The sequence below is a fragment of the Dipodomys ordii genome, unplaced genomic scaffold, assembly GCF_000151885.1.
Source record: "Dipodomys ordii isolate 6190 unplaced genomic scaffold, Dord_2.0 Scaffold9, whole genome shotgun sequence".
NCBI classification, from domain to species: domain Eukaryota; kingdom Metazoa; phylum Chordata; class Mammalia; order Rodentia; family Heteromyidae; genus Dipodomys; species Dipodomys ordii.
This window is the reverse complement of record NW_012267225.1, coordinates 17,878,550-17,886,838: the sequence shown is the minus strand read 5'-3', so window position 1 is coordinate 17,886,838 and position 8,289 is coordinate 17,878,550.

The window sequence follows — 8,289 nt, the reverse complement described above, 5'->3', positions numbered from 1 at the left end:
GCATGCAAGGCAAGCGCTCTACCACTGAGCCACCTTCCCAGCCCTGGAATTTTTTTTTTATAGCTAAGAGCCAGTTATTTTTTATGTGTTCTCTAGGTTGGGTTTGTTTTATGCTTTCTTCTAATTTGGTTCAGTTATTATTTGGATAAGAATACTACAGAACTGATACTGTGTTCTTTGCAGTGCAGAATTTTGGGAAAGACAAAGCTAGTTTGACTATCACTGTTGTTCACCTCAGTAAGGGTACGTCTGCAGAATATCTTAATTGAATAGTTGTTGTTTGTCTCTTTGTAGGTATTAGTACCTTATAGGGACAAGTATTAATACCTTCTAGGGACACAGTTTAGAATATGTAAGTACATGTATCCTATCTGATTTTTATTTCATCAGTTTACACGTTTACATGTGCATTGATGATTTTTTACCAGAATCAGTTATTTTGCCAAATGACATGAACCTATGTTTTTATAATGCTGTTAGACTAGAGCTACATAGTACCTGGTCTTTAGCCTGTGTTCTTTTTATACTACTAGACTTGGAACAAACAAAATGCCTTACATTACTTCTGTTATTGGATTTTTGGAAAATCTTCATTATGTAGTTACTATTAGATCTACAGTTTAAATATGAAGAACTTGAATAGCAAAAGACAGATTAAGGACATTTCTAGGAAGGAAACATTGAAAAATCTATTTTTCAAGTGTCATGTGGAGGTCCACAATAAGATGATAGAATGAAGCTGATACAAATTCAAAAACTGTTAAGAATCATATACAATGTATGCCCTGCATATTGGAAGTGGAGACCAAGGAAGGAGACAAGGTTCTTCTTCACTATAATATTTACCTAAGGCAGGTACGTAAATAAAGGAAACCTAAAAAAAGTCATACTACCATTATGAAGCTTGTGAAGAAGACTAAAAGGGTGTATGCTAAAGGAAAAATGTAAACCTCCCTGAAAACAGAATTTCAGTGTTTTTCCTAGATTGAAAAGAAAGAATGAAAGGGAAGCCAGAACCATTAGGATCACCAGATCTAATCTATGTTAGAAGCTAATGGCAGTTTAGTAGTTTGGACAACAAAAGAGAAAGAAGGACAATTCTTCAAGTAGCAGGAGGCCTAGGGAGGAATAGGAAGCTCTCTTGATACAAATGCACCTTGGGACTAGAGCTGTGAGGACAGAAGGGAAAGAGGACCTATGTAGACCTATATGGACTGGAGGGAGGAAACCTGAAATGTGATCATTGAGATCCTGTAGTAAATTGTGTAGCTTATGGCTGAACTGAACTATGGGAAAGTTTCAAAGTAATTCTAACAAGGTAGACAATACTGACTTAAAGCACACTAAACAAAATACAAAGGATGGCCCCTCATTTGTTGAGTCTGATGAAATGGTGAGTTCTCACTGACAGCTGGTGTCAGTGCAAGTGGTGTGTGCAGTGCATCTGAACTACCTTCAAAATAAGGCAAGTTTTCAAAGAACTGTGCATGCAAATTAGTGGACAATCAAAGGAAATGCTTTGATGACTCAGCAAAACATTAGGAAATGAGAAAATGAAAGCGAATGTGATGCAGTGTGAAGGAAAGGGCTGATGATGAGCAAAGTGGAATGGTTTGAGAGCCACGGGTTGGATTCCTGGAAAAAAGAAATGATTTCTTTCTGAATCTACTACCACAGCCAGGATGTCATTCAGGTGTGAACAAAGATGTCCGGCAACCTGCAAGATTTCAAAACTTGTCAACTGCAGGCATCCTGTTTTCAGAACTGGAGGATAGTCTCCATCGGGAGATATTGAAGGCAGTGTGCCACCCAGGAAATGGAACGTTTTACTGAAAATAGATGAGGGACTCTGCAGACTGTACAATATAGTTGAGGCAGTGTAGTTTAGAGCATGGTGGGGCTGAAGTAGAAACTAATTGGTATGGATTAGAGTGGGCACAGTATTCTCAAACAGTCTCCAGAGCTGAACTGAAAACATTCAGAGCAGAGGAGCACCTTGAGAGAAACATGAATGAATGACACTTTCAAGTTAAATTTATAAAAAATAATGTAGAAAACTCTAAAAACAGAATTTAAGGTAAAATTTAATTATCAGACAGGCCTATATTAGTGGTGCTGAAGTTTATGTAATTTGGAGGCTCCATTTTGAGATAAGAACAAAATAACAAGCACAAATTTAGGTAACCAGAGTAATATTTATTTAAGATAAATATAATTACAAGCAAGTGCAGATTAATATTATAGATATTATAAAATTGATTCTTAATGATCAACAGCCCATGTATAATCTATAACATCCTTTCTTCCACTTTCATCAGCATGTTTTTTATTGAAAATGATTTTGTAGTATTTCCTGTAGAGAAAATGGACAGGCAAGTCAGTCTTTAGTGTAGTTAATGAGATAGTACTGGGAATTGAACTCAGGCCCTCTTACTTGCTTGGCTGATGCTCTATTACTTGAGCTATTCCTCTAGCCCTCCTTTTTGTTGGTTACTTTGGAGATGAAGTCTTGTGAACTTTCTGTCTGGTTAGCTTTTTACCACGATCCTCTGGATTTAGTCTCCTGAGTAACTGGGATTACAGGAGGAGCCACTGGCACCTGAAAAATTTATTTTTTAAACAATGATGGTTTAGAAAGTATTTTTTTAGAATCACCACATATAATTGAGATTGTCATAAATTTTTTTAGTAATTATTCATCCTTCATAAAAAGTGAGAATGGTCATATTCAAAATTTATATAAAATCTTATGTGACCTGACAGCCAAACTAATTATCTATTGTGTTGCTTAAAGACAGTTACAGAAACTACTAAAAGATTTAATGTTAGAGCAGAAACCTTCTCCATTGGTGACTATGTTTGATAATTATTAGGAGGGAAACTCCTGGTTCCTGGTCACCAGGGTTTTGCTTTTTGCTTATAGCTTTGTATTACTAAGATGTATCAATTTCCTGTTTATTTTATTGATTTTTAAGTCCCTAAAGAGTTAAAGGAGTGACCATCAGCAAGATGGCTCACCAAACAATGAGTAAGTAACTTTTTAATGTATATTTTTATTGTAAAGATACTGTACAGAGGGGTTACAGTTACATGAGTAAGGTAATAAGTACATTTCCTATCCAGCATTATTACTCTCTACTTTGTTTTTCCCCTACCATCCCTGCCCTCCCCACCTCCCCAACTCTTCCCTCCCCTGCTCCCCCATTAAGTAACTGACTTTTGCCACAGTGCTAAAAGAGAATGAATATAGTAAGGGAGTACTCCTTGGGGTACTCAAGGAGCTGAGAAATTCAGAAGGGTCAAATAGTAAGGGAAGGAATCATCACATACATCTTCCCACCCAAAGTTAGGATCAGCTAGAAACTGGAGGAACTTCTCCCTGAAGGGAAAGAAACTAAGCAGGAAGAACCAGTAGTTCTCTGTATCAGCAGCTGTCTGTAGTCTTCACTACTGGAGACTCCTGTAGTCCTTGAAGGCTGGCTTGGGATGCTACATGGAGTTAGTTTATAGGCTGCATTTCTCCATATATATCTCAGCCTATAGCCTATGACTCACTACAGCCTGCAACTTCACAGCACCATCTTGAAACCAGAGCCATTCCTAGAGCATGTTTTGCTCTGGGGCTAGTGCCTATTGCAGTCTTCTGTCATTCTGTCACAAGGCTCTGCTGATACTGCAGTGCACACACATGCATGCACGCACGCACACACACACACACACATACACACACACGGAGTATTTTTCCATTCTCCAGCTGAACTGCTGAAGCTGTCTATTACCTAGGAACAAGTTGCCTAGAAAGCTCTCTGTCTCCACCTTCTAGTTGCTACTGTACCCTGCCCCTTGCTCACTACTGTACTTTGTCCCTGGTTTCATGGAGTCTAAGTCCAGCAGAGTAGCTGTCCTCTTTTTCTGCTTGAACAGATATGGTACCTTACTTCCAAAGAATCCCATGTGAGCCAGGGAGCAGACATTCAAGCCTATCTGTACCCTGCTTCTTGGCTACAAGGAACCCAGATCATCAGAGGAACACTCCCTAGTATCTGAGCTGACATGGTACCCAGCCTGCAAGAGAAACTGCCTTGGCTAAACTGTGACCTGCCACCACCTGGATCAAGGAGCTTTAATGCACCACACCCCTGGATCTGGACCTGCTGCCTAGGGTAGAAGCTTCTGAGTGCTTGGACTATGTGAAGAGTGGAACCATCATTGCTCTTCTGGTCTGAGGGTCAAACCACAGAGGCACCTGTGTTTCACAACTCCAAGATCCAGAGCTACCATGGTGCAGTGCCCCTTTTCTAGTGCTCAGTATTCTGTTGTTTACTGAACCTGAATTGTAAATGTACCATGCCCCCTGGGACCCAGGCCCCTGGAAGATCTTTCTCTAAAGGGCCATGCCTGTGCTATATCTCATATGTGCATGCATCTCTGCTCTGGGTTTGATAGTCACAACTGGCTTGTCTGTCCTTGCCACACAGAGTGAACCTGCCCCCATGTATCCACAATAGTTAAATGTAACCTGAACCTACGGCCCAGGCTTTACAACCACTTGAGGTATGTGTGTGCCGGAATACAGTGACACTATGGCTACCTATAGCCATGATAGATCCTACACCAAGTGGCATCCTCTCAGCCATTTGTATATAGTCCAAGTTGTCAGTTAAAATAGCACATATATTATAACTGTAAGATATTCTATGTAAACTCCATGGTAGCCACAAAATGAAAAAAGAGAAAAAGAACCCATGCTTAGCTCGACAGAAAAATGAACAAAAGTAGGTAACAAGAGAGGAAGGAAGGAATAAAGGAACAAAATATCAACCAGACAATAGTAGAATAGCTAGACGGAGTTTTTACCTATCAATAATGTATCAATAATAATAACCTTGAGAGTAAATACATTAAACTATTAAATCAGAAGACTAAAAATATCTAACTAGATGAAAAATTTCAACTTTAAAAAGACCCATTTTAGTTGTAATGCCACAATAAGCTGAATGTGGAGACATGGAAGAAATATTCCAGGCAAAAAACAATCAAAGAAAGCAAGGGTTGCTATACTTCCATCAGGTAAAATAGTCTTAAAGTAAAAAAAATTCTTAAATGAGATAAAGAAGCTCATCATCTAATAACAAGCAGGTCAATTAATTAAAAGGATGTGACTTATGTTAATATATAATCATTCACAATAGACACATGAAGAAATGCTCAACTTTTCTGGCCATAAAAGAAATGCAAATCAAAACAATCACCTTACCCCAGTTAGAATGGCTAGAATCAAGAAAAAGCAACAGTTGCTGAAGGGGATGTGGCCAAAAGGAAACCCTACTGCACTGTTAGTGGGACTGTAAACTTGTTCAACCACTTTGGAAAGCAGTATGGAGGTTCCTCAAAAGACTACATATAGAGCTACCTATGACCCAGAAATCCCACTTCTGGGCATGTACCCAAATGATCACAAACGAGGCCATACTAAAATTACCAGCACAACCATGTTTATCACAGCATTATTCATCATAGATAAGATATGGAACCAACCCAGATGCCCCTCAGTAGGTGAATGGATCAAGAAAATGTGACACACACACACACAATGGAATTCTATGCCTCCATCAGAAAGAATGACATTGCCCCATTTGTTAGGAAATGGAAAGACTTGGAAAAAATCATATTAAGTGAAGTAAAACAGACCCAAAGAAATATAGGTTCTATGGTTTCTCTTATTTGTAATAACTAATATACATCTATGATAATATTATCAGATGAGCAGAAAAGCTCAAAAGCTATGTACATATGACCATATAAGATAATGCTAAGTAAGCAAAATTAACCTCAAGATATGGACACAGAGGCTTTTCTTTGTTGTTGTTATTTTTAATGTACTATGTGATTTTTTTGTTTCTTTTACATGTTTTTCCTCCTATGGTATATCCCCTGTAGTCACCGTATTTGATTTTAGTACCCTGCATCTTATACATACATTTAACTAATTTGAGGAGGGGAAGAGGAATAACAAAATGCTGAAACATGGACACAGGATGATTCATTGCTACAATGATACTCACAAGACACTATGCTGGAAATGATCTTTACATCTTCAGTTGGTGCGGGAGGGGAATGTGGGATGTAGGAAAGGGAAGGGATAGTAGGAAAAGAACAAAGGAGAGGGTAACAGTGTTTGACAAGAAATGTATTCATTACCTTATCCATGTAACTGTAACCCCTCTGTACAGCATCTTTACAATAAAATGAAATATATATATATATATATATATATATGTAGGCATTCAGCAGTGGCATATCTAAACATACACATCAAATGTCAATGGACATGAAAGGAGAATCTCTGTTATTTTAGCAATAGTTAAGTCATCCAGACAGCAAATTAATAATAAAGTTTTGAACTTGAACTTTACCTTAGATTATATGGGCCAGATGTACATATAACATAATATATATACACACTTTTTTATCCAACAGCATTAGAACATTCTTCTCTAGTGAAAATTGAACATTCCCTGGGATAAACCATACATTATGTTACAGAACAAGTGTTAACAAGTCCAAGAAAAACAAAATTATGTTCAGTATTGTTTCTAGTCACAACCATATATTTCTAGTCACAACCATAGAAATCAGCACAATGAATCTTAGAAGACTCATAAATATATGGGAATTAAATAACATGCTTCTAAATAATGATGGGTTAAAGCATCAAAACCACAATGAGATACAACTTCATACGTACTAGAAGGGTTTGGGATCTATACCTAATGGATGTAAGCAATACTTGAGCTGTCATGTACACTGCAGCATTTTTTTTTACAGTACCCAAGAGATGGAAACAACCTAAGTGTCTGTGATTGGATGGATAGACATTAACACATTTATACAATGAAACATTTTTCACCCTTTAAAGAGGAGATCCTACTATGCATGAACCTGTAGGCATTATGCTAATTAAAATCTGCAATTGTGAGAATTTCACTTAAATGTAAAATCAAAAAACAAACAGAAAAGAAAGGTAAAGTAGCAGGGGTGCTTTCAGCTCACACCTCTAATCCTACTCAGGAGGCTGAGATTTGGGAATCACTGTTTGAAGCCAGCCTGGGCAGGAAAGTCCCTGAGACTCATATCTCCTTAACTACCAAAAAGCAGGAAATGGAGCTTTGGCTCAAGCAGTAGAGCATTAGCCTTTAGCAAAAAAGCTCAGGGATAGTGACCACTCCAGCGCACAACCCCTGCACACCAAAACAAAAAATAGGAGAGAGAAAAGTTGAAATACCAGAAATAGAGGATAAAGCAATAGTTGTCAGCATGGGTGTTATACGTGTGCATGTGTCAAGGGTGAGGGTTTGGGGGGGAGTTCGGTTGTAGGTCTAAGAATACAAAATAGTAAACATGTACAATGAGCAAGTCCAAAGATTTTTACACAGGATCTCAGCACTGTAGTTAATACAATTACTGCATTAGGGATTTTTGTTAATTTAGTAGATTTCAGCTGCTCTTAAGAGAAAACAATAGCTGTGTAAAGGTAGTCATGTTTTACTGTCTGTTTTATTATCTATATATGTCCCATAATGTTACAAACCTCAAATGTAAGCAGTAAAGTTTATGTTAAAAGGAGTTCAAACTTCATTTGTCATTTTACTTTGTTTCTGTGCATTTTCTATGTATTATGGGCATATACATTATGTATGTCTATGCTTTTCAGTTTCTATAAACTGTTTTTAGTAATATTAGGAACATTTTATTATTAAGCATAGTTTGTATCTAGTTTTTTAAAAATGATGTTTTGATGTCCTGTCGTCTTGAAACCCAATAAGATATTTTGATCAGAAAGTACTTTCAGTTTTCTAGTGTATTCTTTGCAGGTTCCCTCATCCACAAGGTTAGGTAGGGCTGATGACTGGGTGGTATGGGTTACTCTTTGAGATTGCTACTATGGTGCTGGTTATAGCTCTCTATGTTAGGTCCTTAATTAGCAGTCAATTTTCTTGCTCTCCTGAGGCGAGTTCTTTCTCATGGACCAGGTCAAAGTTAGCATTTGTAATTTGAATTCTTGCTACCATATTTAACCTTTTTTTTTTTTTTTTGCATTTTAGGGTTTTTTTATTTTTTGATTTTTTGATTTTAAATTTTTATATTTTTTGGTGAACATACTCTACAGAGGGGTTACAATTACATGGGCAAGATAATGAGTACATTTCTTATCAAGCATTGCAGCCTACTCCTTTGTTTACCCTTCACATCCCTTCCCAGCCTCCCCCAGCCCCCCTCACCCAATCC